This window comes from Schistocerca cancellata, chromosome 4 (genome assembly GCF_023864275.1).
Source record: "Schistocerca cancellata isolate TAMUIC-IGC-003103 chromosome 4, iqSchCanc2.1, whole genome shotgun sequence".
NCBI lineage: Eukaryota > Metazoa > Arthropoda > Insecta > Orthoptera > Acrididae > Schistocerca > Schistocerca cancellata.
Genome location: NC_064629.1, coordinates 289,364,801 through 289,382,381, shown reverse-complemented (window position 1 = coordinate 289,382,381; position 17,581 = coordinate 289,364,801).

Below are 17,581 nucleotides of genomic sequence, written 5' to 3'. Positions count from 1 at the left end.
ACCTTTGGCACGGAAAACAGCAGCGACACATCATAGCATGGAAGCAATGACGCCTTGGTAGGTCGCTGGAGTGAGCTGGGACCTCATCTGTACATACAGGTCACCTCATTCTGGTAAGTTCCTCTGAGGGGGGACGATGAGCTCGGACGCCACGTTCAATCACATACCAGATGTGACCGACTGGATTCAGATCTGACGAGTTGGGGAGGGGGGGGGGAGCAACACATCAATTTTAATTTGCCACTGTGTTCTTTGAACTATTCCATCACACTCCTGTCCTTGTGACATGGCACATTATCTTGCTGAAAAATGCCACTACTGTCGGGAAACATGATGTCATAAAGGGGCGTACGTGGTCAGCAACCAGTGTGCGATACTCCTTGCCCGTCATGGTGCCTCAGACGAGCTCCACTAGACCCACGGATGGCCATGTGAATGTTCCCCAGGGCATAATAAAACCGCCGCCAGCTTGTCTCCGTCCTATAGTACAGGTACAAAGAGCCGTTCACCTGGATGATGACAGGTTCGCGCCTTCTCATCGACATGGTGAAGAAGATATCGGGATTCATCAGACCACGCTATGCTCTGTCACTGGGCCAACGTCCAGTGCCGAGGGTCACGTGCCCGTTTGTCGTAGTTGCCGATATTGTGGTGTTAACATTGGCACATGCATGGGTCGTCGGCTGCGGTGGCCCATCGTTATCAGTGTTTGGTGCACTGTGTGATCACACACACTTGTACTCTGCGCAGCATTAAAGTCTCATGTTAGTTCCACCACTGTTCGCCACCTGTCCTGTTTTACCAGTCTGCCCAGCCCACGACGTCCGACATCTATAATGAGGGGAGGCCGCCCAACCCCACGACATATCGACATGGTTGCGGCAATGGTAATAATATTTAATTCAAGTTGGAGGTGGTAAATATGGACCAGGCTTTGAATATTGGTGTGAGTGTCATATGTGCTTGATGCTCTGTGTAAAAGTTTGACTCTTTAATTGCGTTTGGTATTTCAGGGTGTGTGTAAAATTAATTTTACTGTTGAAAGTGCGAGAAAGATGAGTTGATTGGTGTTTAGATAGAGGCTACGTTTCTAATTCGAAAAGAGGGAATGAGAATGGTAAATTGATTGATGGACATGGTTTGTGGGGTGATATATGAGTGTCAAGATAGGGTTGAGGACGTCTGCGTATGTTGATGGTGGGACGGGTGTGAGGTTAGGTGCGGTGGGAGGCGTAAATTAGATCTCGTTTTTAAAAATATGTTGTAAAGTAAGAATAATATTGAGAAGGTTTTAGATGGCTGGTCACGCGTCGAGGCGAGAGCAGGGATGGTTCAAATGGCTCTGAGCACTATGGGACTTAACTTCTGAGGTCATCAGTCCCCTAGAACTTAGAACTACTTAAACCTAACTAACCTAAGGACATCACACACATCCAGGCCCGAGGCAGGATTCGAACCTGCGACCGTAGCGGTCACGCGGTTCCAAACTGAAGTACTTAGAACCGCACGGCCACACCGGCCGGTGAGCAGGGATGTGTAGTTGTAAGTAGGCTGTTTAGGTTCTTATATTGGTAACGCCTCGTAGCGCTCTGTATGAAAATCACTGGCTGTGCTGTGTGCAGTCTGTGGCTGGTTGGCATTGTTGTAATATTCGCTATTGTAGTGTTGGTCAGTTGGCTGTTAACAGCGAGTAAAGTTGCGCAGTTGCAGGCGAGCCGCCAGCAATGGTGGATATGGGGAGAGAGATGGCAGAATTTTAAGAGCGGACGGTCTGGACGTGTGTCCGCCAGGAAGAGTAAATTTGTATTACTGGATATCATGAACTGATATATATGGTGGTGGTGGTTGTTGGGATGATTAAGGGGGACTAAACAGCTAAGGTCATCAGTCCCCCATGATGTATATATTATGACTTTTGAACACTATTAAGGTAAATACAATGTTTATTCTCTATCAAAATCTTTAATTTGCTTAGTATGCCTATCAGTAGTTAGTGCCTTCAGTAGTTTGAATCTTTTATTTAGCTGGCAGTATTGGCGCTCGCTATATTGCAGTAGTTAGAGTAATGAAGATTTTTGTGAGGTAAGTGATTCATGAAAGGTATAGGTTATTGTTAGTCAGGCCATTCTTTTGCGATTATTGAAAGTCAGATTGCGTTGCGCTAAAAATATTGTGTGTCAGTTTAGAGAGAAATGTCTGAGTACGTTCAGTTTTGCTCAGCTGTTTGAAAATCAAAGAAAGTAAGGGGTTTACCAGCACAGTAATTCATAAATTTTTGTAAGGGGACGTTGCATAGTTATGTTTAGTTAAAGGGCCGTGTAATGTCGTGACAGGAGCAATTCTCAGTGTGCTATTGTGTCATAGGAGGTAAATACATGTGCTGCTATGATGTGTCTAGCGTATGGAGGCTGCGCTTTGGAATTATGCTACGTTGATATAAAGCTGACTTTCACCCGCGTTCGGTGGTCGCGGCTCGGAGTTGTGACGGATCGCGGTGCTGGACGGACGTCTGTGTGTGCTTTGACAGCTGACGAGCGCGTCGACCTCGCCAACTCACGCTTGCGGAAGCCGAGCAGGGGCTGTGCGAGGTCTGAAATCAGACGGATGTGTGACTTCACGATCCTGTGGGGGTACCTGCGCACGTCTGCTGAGTTATTTTGCGAGCGGATCTGCAGGCTCTGCTATGAGTTATCTGGATAGTTTACGAGTACTGAGCGTATCTACACATCAGTGTGAAGAATTATTTAGTAGCAGTTTGCTATTGTGTGTACTGAAATTATGATTGGGTGCGTGTCTGTTGGCTGTGCAACATGGCCCAGGGCACATCTGGGTGCGTGTTTTGTGATAGCGTGATAGATATACTGTATGGTTAAATAAGTTGTTTGAAAAAATAAATAGAGTGTTGTCAATCATTACACGCCCCTGCAGCGCAGATCAGAGAGATTGGTTTTCCGTCACAATCACGGTTGCTGGCTAGTAGTAAGTGTTTTCGCGGCGGCGTTAATCGTGTGTGTCAACGAGCTATGGGCTATTCTGACAATAGACGTGAAGTTAGGTCCAGACCTGAGACGCCGGCGGTATACATGAGAAGAACAATGCAGCTTTGACATGTGTCAGAGGATAGTACCCTTTCTAGTCGGCTGTCACGAGCGCGCGGAAGCTGAACTTGGATCGAGGCTGTAGAACCTCCTCTTCCGCCGACCGCACGCGCGCGCGGCCTGCCTTGGAGCGTAATCTAAGGCGCATAGGTGATATCAGTTTCTCCGGTGTTAGGCGCGAATGCGACTGTGTTGAGGTCATGTTTTGGGGAGGCCGAGCAGAGACTTTTGATCGCTTTGGCAGCTGGGGGTGTTTGCATAAACAAAAATGGCGGCGGTTTTCGGTCACAAATTATGGTCTTTAATATGGTAGTCATTTTATTATAATAGGTTATAAATTATGGTCTTTAAGATGACACTAGCATGTGGCCATGAATTACGCTGTCCAGTCACATTTATGTGATCACCTGTCAAAAGCCTGAATAGCCACATTTTGCTGTGCGGACCACTGCGATCTGTGCAGGAAGAGATTCAGTGACGTTTTGGAAGGTACCGACAGAGGTGTGAAGTCATGCTGCCTCTAGTGTTGTGGCCAGATGCGTTATTTTTGCTCGTTGAGGATCTGTAGTGCGAACAGCCTGCTCGAGTTTGTCCTGTAGATTATCGATTGGGTTTAAATCTGGGGAGTTTGGTGGTCAGGGAAGTACATTAAAGTCATCCTGGTACTCTTAGAGCCACGTACGTACACTGCGATCTGTATCAGACGTTGCATTGTCCCGCCAGTAGGTTCCATAGTTCATGGTGCACCACAGTTGTCTCAGCGTCGATTTAGGGTAGTGCTGTTTTGCCATGCACGGTATACAGTACTTTAGCCACGGCGGCACACGAACAGTTTCGTTAAAGCTTCCACCCTTCGCCCAAAAGCCAATGGTCATGCCCTTTTGAACTTCAGATAATTCGCTCCACTTCTGCATAACGACAACGACTGCTCTGTTTTCTGCGTATCAAATGGTTCAAATGGCTCTGAGCACTATGGGACTTAACATCTGTGGTCATCAGTGCCCTAGAACTTAGAACTACTTAAACCTAACTAACCTAAGGACATCACACACATCAATGCCCGAGGCAGGATTCGAACCTGCGACCGTAGCAGTCGCGCGGTTCCGGACTGAGCGCCTAGAACCGCGAGACCACCGCGGCCGCCTTCTGCGTATCACCGACTAGCTATATTCACCCCCCCCCCCCACTCCCCCACTGTTATTGCTGTCACCTACCATCTGTGAATGGTTATTGTTCGTTGAACACTGGTAGTGGTCAAATTTATTTGCCTGGACTGTGTAGATCCCACATAAACATTACTAAGAGCACAAGGGAGCAGTTTGGGTCATAAATTACATGGTTTGCTTACATAAGGACGCTATGCGAAATGGCCGGTTTGTTCACATTAAGAAGAACAATGCACCCACTGTTCTAAGACTTGTACTGCCCCACTACTCTGCAGTTCCTCCTGTAAATCATCGTCAAAGTGACACATATCAAAAGAAGTGATGACAGGATGGAAAATCAAGTGAAACAACTCAACAGAGGAAAGGTGACTGGACCTAATATGATTCTACACATAATGTGTAAAATAAATTGTTCTTCCTGTAGCAGTGGTGTTGCTGCAGGAGTGAAGTGGAAAATGCACGGGTCAGTCCCGTTTTCAAAAAGGGTCATCAAACAGATGCATAAAACTACAGACATATATCGCTGATGTCGGTCTGTTGTAGAACTTTGTAACACGTTTACATGTTATTTCAATTCTGGAAACCGAAAAATCTCCTCTGTAGGAATCGGCATACAAAGTGTTTTCACATCAAACTTCTAGGGGTAATAGATCTCTTCATAGGTGACAACATTTAGTAGGGACAAAATGTTCACTGACAATTCGTGGAGACATAGGCGTTCTTTGGTATTGCTTATGCTCCTGGGAAGCAATAATGCTGCCTATAATTCAGTCATCTGCTCTCATTGCATATCCTGATTGCGTTAGAGACACTCATTTTTAAGATTTTCTGTTGAATATCACTATCAGTGTACTCGGGTAGGTATTACTCAGCCAGTCTTGTTTGTAGACCCTGCCAGTTCGGTGAACTCCCTCATCTCAGGGCCAGATAATATTAAAGAACGTCTAGCGTCGCTTGAAAGTGTCAACGAACGTTTTAACAAAAACTGTCCTCCTGACGTAACCTATAACCCCTAGATATCTGATACAAAGACTCTGAAACAACTTGAAGACTCCGCAAACGACGATCGTGTGAAACTCAGCTCGCTCTCTTCCTTCCAGGAGACCCGACTGGTTGTAAATACTGGCTGTCAGGTCGATACCGTGTTCCCTGGCTTCCAAAATGCGTTCAGTGCAGTTTCGTACTGTCGCCTACGAATAACATAAGACAGTACGGAATATCAGACTAGGTTTGTGACTTGATGCAAGAACTCCTGGTGAACAGAGCAAAGCATGTTATTCTTAAGAGAGAGAAAGTAAGTTCGGGAGCACACGACGAGAGTGTTATTCGACCATCACTTGTTCCCTTATCACAATATATGTAAACGTCCTAGTGGATAACACTGGAAGTTCTGTTAAGCTTTTCACGCATGATGTAATGCTAGAATATTGTAGCAAATTACGGGAACAACGGTGGAAATCGACGCTTGGCGTTTGATTTTCAACATATAAAAATGTAAACTATAGCGCATAAAGAGGCAGAGTGACCCATTACTGTGTGTCGAAAGATTGCAGACTCATCTCTGGAAGCAGTCACCTTTGTAAAATATCGGGGAGTATGCGTACGTAGCTAAGTAGAACGACCACATGAACTAATAGCACATAAGACATATGTCAGACTGAGATTCATAGGAAGAATCCTCAGCAAGTGCAATCCACCCATGAAGCAGGTAACCTATAAAACATTCCTTCGACCAATATGTGAATATTGCTCGTCAGTCTGACGAACGTACCAGACAGGACTGATAGACTCAAAGAACAGCACCGCGTTTTGTCGGAGGTTTATTCAATAACCGAAAAAGGTCATTGAGGTGGTCATTCAAATCCAACGGCAGGTGCTACAAGAAAAAATGGTTCAAATGGCTCTGAGCACTATGGGACTCAACATCTGTGGTCATAAGTCCCCTAGAACTTAGAACTACTTAAACCTAACTAACCTAAGGACATCACACACATCCATGCCCGAGGCAGGATTCGAACCTGCGACCCTAGCGGTCACGCGGTTCCAGACTGAAGCGCCTTTAACCGCACGGCCACACCGGCCGGCAGGCGCTACAAGAGATGTGTATCACGGTGTAATTTACTGCTAAAATCCCGACCGTGTACATTCCCAGAAGAGTCAATCGATATATTGCTTCCGTCTACGTATATCTCGTGAAAAGGCCGTGAAGATTAAATTCAGGAACTTCAAACTCACACGGAAGCTGTAGGTTTTCTATAAAAATTTATCTATAAATCAGAATGCTAAATATTCTTTTTTCAAAAACTTTCTCCTTCTGTAACTTGTGCTTTAGATATCGTATTCAACTGTTGAGCAATACTGACTGTTGGTTGGCCCTTTGTTGCGCATGTGAACAGTGTCGTGCCACAAAATTTTAGACTTCGTGAAATATTGAATTTGAAATAATGATAACTAATCTAATTAAATTCCAGAAGTAACTTATTGTGTACGCAATGAAAAGTATTTAACTGAAACTCAATATTGAGGTACATTATGAAAGTTCCGTGACGCGAAGTGTAATTTATGGTTTGAAATATCCACAAAAATAAAATACTGCTTTACTCATAAGAAAAATAACTGCTTGAGATTACCTACACTGTTCACTGTAAATTAATCTTCTGCTAACACAACGGTTGACATTTCTAAGAACTCATCAGAATGCAAAGTGAGATCTGCCCTCAAATAAAAGTAACTTCCTCATGCTCAGCATGTGGTTTTGTGCCTAGTGTACTGACGTTCTTGAAAGCAACTACAAATCAACAGATGCAGCAGCTAATGGAAGAATAAACTATTTACTAAAATATTCGTTTTTTTTTTTTGCTTTTCACAAAGAATCTGTGGCTTTGTGTGGTGTAAGGTGCAATACACATATGATGAAATATTGAAAACTTTACTATAAATGATGGAGGAGGGTTTTACTTTACAGAAAGTCGTTCTTGAAAAATTAAAATCTGCTTATTGTCAAAAAAAGACTGTACAGCATATGAAGGCCATAACAATTACGAAATTCTCTCGATATCAAAATTACAGATATTGCAGTCAGTGGTATTACTTGTGACAAATTAACAATAATCATGTTATTAGCTATCTGAGGGATAAAGATTTCCTTTCAATTAATAGTTCTGACCAACAAACATTTCATTCTTGCGCATGCATTGATTACCTTGAAAAAAGTTTACAGAACTCAAAAACCACGTTCGAGGACCTCACTTTGATATTGGTGAAGCGGTGAAAGCAGAGGTGACGTTGTGGCTCCGTCAAAATAATCAAACACTCTACAGGACAGTATAACAAACTGGTCTCTCGTTTGGAGAAATATGTTCGTCGCCAGGGTGACTATGCTAAGAAATAAATATATACACACGAAGAATGAAGACGTAGAATGATAAACAAAATTAGTTTTATTTAAAAAGCTTTAAGAATTTTGAAATGAAATGTTCAGAGGCAATAATTTTCAGTACGTTCTTGTACATTGACTCAACAAAGAGACGAACTTAAATTCACTAAACCCAAAGGAATACGTCGTTCTGGATTTCTTGATTTCCGTAGAGCTATTCCTGTGTGTTGGGGACAGGGGCTGAATCCTATTTCCCACGTCTGTGACATCTGACGTACACTAGAGCGCCGAAGAAGCTGGTATACGCATGCACATTCAAATACAGAGGTATGTAAATAGGCATATATAAGACAACAAGGGTCTGATGCAGTTGTTAGATCGGTTACTGATGCTACAATGGCAGGTTAACAAGATTTAAGTGAGTTTGAATGTGGTGTTATAGTTGGCTCACAAGCGATGGGATACAGCATCTCCGAGGTACCGAAGAAGTGGGAATTTTCACATACGACCATTTCACGAGTGGACAGTGAATATCAGGAATCCGGTAAAACATCAAAATTCAGACATCGCTGCGATCGGAAAAAGATCCTGCAAGAATGGGACCAATGACGACTGAAAGGAATTGTTCAACGTGGTAGAAGTGCAGCCCTTCCGTAAATTGCTGCAGATTTCAATGCTGGGCCATCCACAAGTGTGAGCGTGCGAACCATTGAACGAAACATCAACGATACGGGCTTTCGGAACCGAAGGCCCACTCGTGTACCCTTGATGACTGCACGACACAAAGCTTTATACCTCGCCTGAGCTTGTCAACACCGACATTGGACTGTCGATGACTGGAAATATGTTGCTTGGTCACATGAGTCTCGTTTCAAATGGTATCTAGCGGATGGATGTGTAAGGGTATGGAGACAACCTCATGAATACATGGAATCTGCATGTCAGCACGGGACTGTTCAAGCTGGTGGAGGCTCTGTAATGGTGTGGGGCGTGCGCGGTTGGAGTGATATGGGACCCCTGAATCATTTAGATACGACTCTGACAAGTGACACGTATTTAAGCATCCTATCTGATCACCTGTATCCATTCATGTCCATTGTGCATTCGGCCGGAATTGGGCAATTTCAGAAGGAAAATGCGACACCCCACACGTCCAGAATTGCTACAGAGTGGCTTCAGGAACACTCTTCTGAGATTAAATACTTCCGTCGGCCACCAAATTCCCCACACATTAACATTATTGAACATATCTGGGGAGCCTTGCAAAGTGCTGTTCAGAAGAGATCTCCACCACCTCGTATTCTTACGGATTTATGACAGCCCGCAGGATTTATGGTGTCAGTTCCCTCCAGCACTACTTCAGACATCAGTTGAGTCCATGCCATGTCGTGTTGCGGAACCTCTGCGAGCTAGCTGGGGCCCTACGCGCTATTAGGCAGGTGTACCAGTTTCTTTGGCTCTTCAGTGTATTTAACGACTTCGAGGGTTAACCTGCAATCTGACACTAACGCCGAAACTGGCCATATATGTTGAACAAATAAATTTTAGTTTGAGACGAAAAAGTAACAGCCCCGACAGAGCCGTGGTTTTAAGCTCCAATAAGGTCATAGCGGTAGCGGTACCTAACGAAAGAAATCTGAAAGTAAATGAGAACTTTTCAGAAGTTATAAGACACAGTCGCTTTTCGAATAAATGTTGGGCATGACATAAAAGAGTGTATATAATTTTTGCGAAGTCACAGTTAAGAATTCACCTTGCAACCTGTTCTCAGCTGATAGTCTATGTACGAGTAGTGTTAAAAAAGAACAGGAACTTTGTAATTTCGCGTGCTATATTAGTTTGATTCACGCGATTTTATTGTTGTGGTGTTAGTAAACATCTCTGAAAAGTATGTGTACGCTGCTAGTCATATCCGAAGTAAACTGTACCGAATTGTTAGAAATGGTATGTATTGCTTTTGGTAAGTCTACTATGAGTATAACAAAGGTTAACGACTGGAATAAGAGTTTAGATGGCCTTGACGACAGTGACTATGGCGCCGCAACGTATCGACAACTGATGAACTCGTGGACGAAGTGAAAAACGATTGCACAAACACAATCAGAGCGATCTCTTATGATGATGATGATGATGATGATGGAGTATCAGCTGGCCCATGCCATGAAATTTTATCTGATGTTTTGGGTCTGAAACGAGTAACAGAAATTTATTTTCCAAACCTGTTGAATTTCGAGCAAAAACCGTGGCGAATGCAGGTTGCTGTGGAATCGTTAAATGGAGTCGGAAACGGTTCAAAACTACAGAAACGTTTCTTTAGAAGTGATGAAAAGTGGGCTCATAGATGTGACGTCTAAACTAAGACTCAGGCATTCTGGGCCGCATACACCGAAAAAAGCCTGACGTGGTTGGCCAAACGTGAAGGCTAAGCCTTCTGTATTCCTCGATTTTACGTCATAGTGCACTCTGAGTTCTTGCCTTAACGTCGAACCATCAACAAGGAGTGCTACTTACAAAACTCAACACAGCTTGTGTGAAGCAATCTGAAAAAAAAAGACCGCAATTGTGACGAGGCAATTAATGGCTTTTGCATCATGATTGTCTATACGCTCACACTTCGTTGCTTGTTTGTAAATTTTTGGCCTAAAATGATACTGCAATGAAGTTCAACCTCTATGTTCGCCAGACATGGTCCCCTGTGGCTTTTATTATTTCCTACAGCAAAGATAAACTTAAAAAACGAGATGAAATAAATTACGCATCACTGACATAGCTAAAGGTTATCCCAAAGATCAAGTTTCGGAAATGTTTCGAAGATTGGAAAAAGCGCTGCGTAGCTGTATAAATGTAATGGGAACTACTTTGAAGGGAATAACATTGAAGTAGACGGATAATTATTTTTCAAAATAACAAAAATTTTCCGTAATTTTTTGAACGCAGCTCTCACAGACAATCGAGAACACGAGGCGAGGATTCAAACATTTCCAATGGAACAATTTCATTAAGAAGAGAATGGTAACTAATTTATGACACATAATGTGAAACGACAAATATCTATTTTTGCAGCAGATAACTGAAGGCAGAAGAGAAACTGGAAGAAAGAGGACGTCTTGGCTCCAAACATTAGGAAAAAATATAGGAATGCATGATATTCAATAGCTGATACATGCCACAGGAAACGGAATACCTCTGCAAAATGCAATAGGAAACATCCATTAGCGGATATGCATTCGAGAAAGAAGAAGAAACAAGATGACAGCATGTAGGAGGCTTTAGCCCTGTGGTGTGCCGTGTCCACTGCAGTGCACAGTTGTTAATGGTCACTTCCTTGACATTTTCAATCAGTCCTGAGGTTGCAGATACGCGCAATCCACTGCAGTGGGCACTCCCTACTAGTGTTGTGCCCTGCATGTATTTGCAGCCTCATCACTAATAGAGAACGTCAAATAAGCAACAATTATCAGCCGTCCATTTTACTGGAAATAGTGTTTAACGATGAAGCACTTACCAATTATTCTCAAATTCGCTTCACTCCGTAAAGTTAATTTCTGGAGTATCCCAAGAAAGTGTGACAGAACCGTTACTGTTTGCAGTATGTATGTAAATCATATAGCGCATAACGCCAGAATCTCCATGAAGATGTTCTCACCTGATGCTGTTGTCCATAAGAAGGTAGCAGAGGAACGATGATTCATGCAGGGGGCAGCAGTTGGCCCTGAACGTAAATAAATGTCACACAAGGCACATAAATGCGCGAAAAAATTTCTTTACCACACGATTACTTCATTGGCGACAAATCACTGGAAACCGTAACTATCGTAAAATACCTAGCAGTAACCATCCGACCTAAAGAAGAATGAGCACGTGAAACAAACTGTAGGAGATAAAAATGCCAGCCTCAATTCCATTGAAAGAATATTGTGGAAATGTAATTAATCAACAAAAAAGCTTGTAAAATATTTGTTTGACCAATTCTTGAGCATCTCTCATCAGTTGTTGTTGTTGTTTTTTGGGGAAGGAGACCAGACAGCGAGGTCATCGGTCTCATCGGATTAGCGAAGGACGGGGAAGGAAGTCGGCCGTGCCCTTTGAAAGGAACCATCCCGGCATTTGCCTGGAGCGATTTAGGGAAATCACGGAAAACCTAAATCAGGATGGCTGGACGCGGGATTGAACCGTCGTCCTCCCGAATGCGAGTCCAGTGTCTAACCACTGCGCCACCTCGCTCGGTCTCTCATCAGTCTGGGACGTTTACCAGGTTGGATTAATAAAAGAGTAGACAAGATACAATGAGATGGGGCGTTTTTCGTGACGGATCATTTAGTCGGATGCTAACGAACTCCAGTGGAAACCGTTACAAGGAAGGCGTTTTGCGTCATGAAGAGGTATAGTACTGAAATTCTTAGAGAATGCGTTCCGGGAAGAGTCGGCCAAACATATTTCTTGCTACCATATACGTCTCTCAAAATGACCACTGGGAGAAGATCCAAGACGTTGCTGGAAGTCATTCTTCCTATGCACCATTCTCGAACAGAACAAGCAATGGTTGTAAAGACAGTGGTACCATATAACCTCCGCCACACATCGTAAGATGACTTTCATAACATAGATGTAGCTAGATGTATTAATGTGCTTAGGAATCGTACTGTGCAGCTGACTTCGCAGAAAGCTGGAACCACACAATTTACGCAGTTCTGAAATTATTCATTATCCTACCAGACAGATTTCGAACCACTGCAAGGTCATCATCTGATGTTGCGAGCTTGTTTTGTGGACCACGCGCAGTTAGTTGATATTACTGTGTTGCTGCAGAAAATAACGTGAATGCACAGAAAGTTACAGGTAGCGATGCTAGTATTTTATTTACTCACAGGTATTACAGTATCAAAGATGGCTGTTACTCAGCAACCGTACACTAGTTTCAACATAGGGCTGTACAGCCAACCAATTGCAAACAACTGTTAAGTGTACTGACCTAGGTTTCGACACCTACTAAGGGTCCAGCAGAATAAATTTTGATAAACACTATAAAATACTGTAAGTAGCATTTTTCTATGTTGTCAGCGCTATAGACTGTATTAGTATCGCTGACAGCGCTCTGCACCCTCGGCAAGAGATTCTTTGGTTGGACAGACTAGCACTTAGCGAGCAGACAGTGAAGGGTTTGAATATGATTTCTTATTGGAGACTCATTGTTGGTAGGACATACATTATAAAATGAGGATGGATGTGGTTGGTAATATTGAGCAGTGGAATTATTGACAAATATACAGGGTGTGACAAAAAGGTACGGCCAAACTTTCAGGAAACATTCCCCACACACAAAGAAAGAAAATATGTTATGTGGACATGTGTCCAGAAACGCTTACTTTCCATGTTAGAGCTCATTTTATTACTTCTCTTCAAATCACATTAATCATGGAATGGAAACACACAGCAACAGAACGTACCAGCGTGACTTCAAACACTTTGTTACAGGAAATGTTCAAAATGTCCTCCGTTAGCGAGGATACATGCATCCACCCTCCGTCACATGAAATCCCTGATGCGCTGATGCAGCTCTGGAGAATGGCGCATTGTATCACAGCCGTCCACAATACGAGCACGAAGAGTCTCTACATTTGGTACCGGGGTTGCGTAGACAAGAGCTTTCAAATGCCCCCCATATATGAAAGTCAAGAGGGTTGAGGTCAGGAGAGCGTGGAGGCCATGGAACTGGTCCGTCTCTACCAATCCATCGGTCACCGAATCTGTTATTGAGAAGCGTACGAACACTTCGACTGAAGTGTGCAGCTCCATCGTGCATGAACCACATGTTGTGTCGTACTTGTAAAGGCACATGTTCTAGCAGCACAGGCAGAGTATTCCGTATGAAATCATGATAACGTGCTCCATTGAGCGTAGGTGGAAGAACATGGGGCCCAATCAAGACATCACCAGCAATGCCTGCCCAAACGTTCACAGAAAATCTGTGTTGATGGCGTGATTGCACAATTGCGTGCGGATTCTCGTCAGCCCACACATGTTGATTGCGAAAATTTACAATTTGATCACGTTGGAATGAAGCCTCATCCGTAAAGAGAACATTTGCACTGAAATGAGGATTGACACATTGTTGGATGAACCCATTCGCAGAAGTGTACCCGTGGAGACCAATCAGCTGCTGATAGTGCCAGCATACGCTGTACATGGTACGGAAACAACTGGTTCTCCCGTAGCACTCTCCATACAGTGACGTGGTCAACGTTACCTTATACAGCAGCAGCTTCTCTGACGCTGACATTAGGGTTATCGTCAACTGCACGAAGAATTGCCTCGTCCATTGAAGGTGTCCTCGTCGTTCTAGGTCTTCCCCAGTCGCGAGTCATAGGCTGGAATGTTCCGTGCTCCCTAAGACGCCGATCAATTGCTTCGAACGTCTTCCTGTCGGGACACCTTCATTCTGGAAATCTGTCTCGATACAAACTTACCGCGCCACGGATATTGCCCCGTGCTAATCCATACATCAAATGGGCATCTGCCAACTCCGCATTTGTAAACATTGCACTGACTGCAAAACCATGATGAACACTAACCTGTTGATGCTACGTACTGATGTGCTTGATGCTAGTACTGTAGAGCGATGAGTCACATGTCAACACAAGCACCGAAGTCAACATTACCTTCCTTCAATTGGGCCAACTGACGGTGAATCGATGAACACACTGACGAAACTAAAATGAGCTCTAACATGGAAATTAAGCGTTTCCGGACATGTCCACATAACATCTTTTCTTTATTTGTGTGTGAGGAATGTTGCCTGAAAGTTAGGCCGTACCTTTTTGTAACACCCTGTAGAGATGGCCAAAAACCATCCGTTGCGACTGTGCGGATGCACAATCACTATTGAAAAGTCTTGAGGATGATATAGCAAGTCCATGAGTCACTACTGTGTAGTCAGTATTGATGCATATTAGAAGTCTCTGAACCATCACTTGTGCACTCACTAACGTTTTGCAATATTCTTACAACCGGCAGTGCTTTTAATGAGTCCCTTGCTGAATTTTCAACACACGTGCAAGCACTAACACAGTCATATAATCTCTGAGATTTGATACATATACTATGACCAACAGACAAATGTGTGCAGTAATGAATGCCTCCTATTTACCTAACTTGATGAACTGGTGCCCATACAATTACAATTGAACAGCATATGAATTCAATTACAAATATAAAGTAATCATCATTATAGTAGAGAAAATGATAATAATAATAACATTTGTAATAAAACAGGCTTTACAAAAAGAATAAAAATAAGCATATATATGAGTATTACAGGAATTATGACATAAGTAAATAAATGGAAAATGAGAATATCAGTAGAAGCATAACAGAATAAATAATGTCTAAACATCTTCCGAACATCGTACAAAAACAGATATTAGAATTGACGCTAACAGTATTCCTCATCACAGTGAATGCAGCCTAGTATTAGAAGGAAAAGAATTCTACTAGATTTACCTTATCAGGCAAAGACAAAGAGATAGGAAGAACACAGAGACACAAGGGAACACATAAACATAGCGGAATAACACAAAAGGAAAGGACAGTATCAGTTTTCAAGTGTAAATGTGTCAAAGTGTAAGTGTAACATTTGATACTGCAGTACTTGTTGTGAGCATTTTATACCTCTGTTTCAACCAAAACTGCTTCATTTCAAACGAAAACATCATTTAATTCTCGCAGACCTCTCTTATTTCAACATTTGTTTCCACAAAAAAATACTATCTATCTGCATTTATACTTTCAACCGGTGCTTATACTTCCTATTTTTTTATCTTATCATTCGTTTCCAAGAAAGTCCTGCCTAAACCTGTTGTCACTATATTATACTTATATCTGTTCATTTCCTCTTTCAAAATAATTGTTCCTCATTGTACAATACTTTTTGGCCACGCCTTTTCCTTACAGCTTCTCAGTGCATTTCTTCCCAATTCATCACAACTCATTTTATTATATACCATACCCCCTCTTAAGCTAACTTAAATCTACTGAGCTCACATACATAAACTAGAGAATGAGGCAATGCAGCATCACAAGAAATTAACACAAACAACAACAACAAAAATGCAAATTGGCAAAGCAAGCAGCAGTATATCTAAATTAGCAAAGCAAATGCAACATTACAACTAATATAAGGCAACATGTAACAAACAAGAAAAATAAATCAGTGGTAACACTGACTTATCACAGTAACACAAAGTAAAATTCAGTACGACATTGCCTGACAAATAGCAGAAGCAAATGCAGTAACTTACACCTAAACATGACAAAGCACAAGCAGAAAAAATATAACAGTAAAGACAACAATGTAGATAAGGGAAATATATGTGTAAGCTTAGAACAGCATGTGTGCACCTGTGATCATCAAAAATATGCAAAGCGCCAGCACAAGGAACAAGATTCTCCCATGTGAAATGCAACAATACTATGTCACATCTTAACACTAAAGTGGTGCAGCACTTATTCTACCAAAAAAATTACCAAGTCCTTAAAGAGAAAATTATGTATGCAGTTCTTGTTACTAGTCCCTTCTCCTTCTTGTTGTTCATTCCTTTGCAAGTGCTCTTTTTTAAGAAGGTCGAGCATTAAATTATTATTTAATGGATCTGTTGACAGAAGATGTTCACACCAGCATATGTATTGAATTTTATTTTATAAAACCAAAGCTGCAGCGCATCTAGAAACCAGATATAAAAAAAAGAAGCAAATATGTACAAAGCAAAACATAAAAACATCATTCAACAGCCATGTAGCATTTCATAAGTTAGTAGAAAATCTCTAAACTCTTGGAGAGAGACATTTGTCATAATCAGGTATGTAAACGTAAAAATATTTCTCATCAATTCATAAGCATTTCAGTAAGTAGGACAAAGTACAAACCCCAAAGTGTAATCATATGTTGACAAGTAATAGTGTATGTCGTGTTTGTGGTGTGTTCTGCAAAGAAATGTCTATAGCGAGGTTAACGGCCTCTCTTTTCTACTGCTATGTGAGCACTTGTGGGAGTGTGGCGAGCTTAAAAACGGCTGAAGCGGCCCCAGTAAAGTTGACAGGTAACACAACAATAGGTATATGCCATGGAGGCAATCGCGCAGTCAATCACAGCAGAGCATTACGTCAAGGTCACGTACAATATACATCACTCAAAGCTCTCATAGTATCAGAATGGTTCCTAAAGTAAATGAGAACAGTTCACAAAATGCAGAAAAAGTACAATTTCATAAATGCGAAGTAATCCAACTGTGTAATTACCTACACATATGTCAGAGGCAAAGCAAAAATGTTTATTTCTCTCTGTTAAATGGCCAGTTAGCTGTGTGATTCTGTGTTAAAGAAATATGGTACTGATGTTTAAAACTGTATAAGCAAATACCATATTAGCTAGGGCTCCTTGCACTTGCCACACGCATGGTACACAAAGTACCCCCATGAGGGATAATATAATTATACCTCAGATATTACAGATTAAAACTGCAGTATGAAATGTATCACCGACAACCTTCTCTGTAGCATTGTAGTTCAAAAATATTTCTATTAATGTTTCAAGTACAAAAAGTAACCACTCAAATGCATGTCATGTAGTGCGAAACTATAATTTATGCTGTAAGAATATTACTGTCATTGCTTGACGGTCAAAATGTGCCAAGTATCATAGTTATCGTCGTTCATAAGCAAGATTCTCCAAAAATCTAGGTAGGTACCGTGTCATATACAAAAGTAAAGTGCTATACGTACAAATGTCGTACTTATTACGTTCATTGCTGTGACCTTGAGAGTACTGTATTGAAACGTATTGATGTGAGACTGAGCAGACATAAAACAGATACAGCGTAAGATCAATAATGAAAATTGTGTCACTCATAAGTAGCGTCGTAGTATAATCGTGTATCTGTCGAACA